Genomic DNA, 471 nt, shown 5'->3' with positions numbered 1-471 from the left:
AAAAAGACGAAAAGACGTGAGCCGTTGATCTCAATGTCAGCCTCAGTGATTAATTTATGGACAATTCGATACCAAGCGTTATCTTGAAACTTCAATACTTTGATACTTGAGGAACTCATAGCTTCTTTATTACCTTTCTTTGAAATGACCCGTCAGGAAAAGCCAGGCAATGCCTGCGAGCCTAGAAACTGAACCACACCGGCTTTTTTGGAGAGTGTTTTGTTTGAGCCCTTAGACTGCTATATCTCCAGCCCGTTGAGAAGCGTAATACGCTTTTTCTGCTTCCACTGGCGGTATATGTAACCGATTCGTTTCAGCAGCCGTTGTTGAACTAGTCTATCCAGTCCAGTGTGGTCAATTCTACCTCCTGCCTGCTTTCTCAGCTTTTATAATATATCATTCCCGCCCCAGCGAGAAATGACTCATCGAATTGATATCGAGTCGACATTGTAAACATATTGAAAACTGATA

The sequence above is a fragment of the Formica exsecta genome, unplaced genomic scaffold (genome assembly GCF_003651465.1).
Source record: "Formica exsecta isolate Colony F162 unplaced genomic scaffold, ASM365146v1 scaffold1518, whole genome shotgun sequence".
NCBI classification, from domain to species: domain Eukaryota; kingdom Metazoa; phylum Arthropoda; class Insecta; order Hymenoptera; family Formicidae; genus Formica; species Formica exsecta.
Note: the sequence above shows the minus strand (reverse complement) of the source record.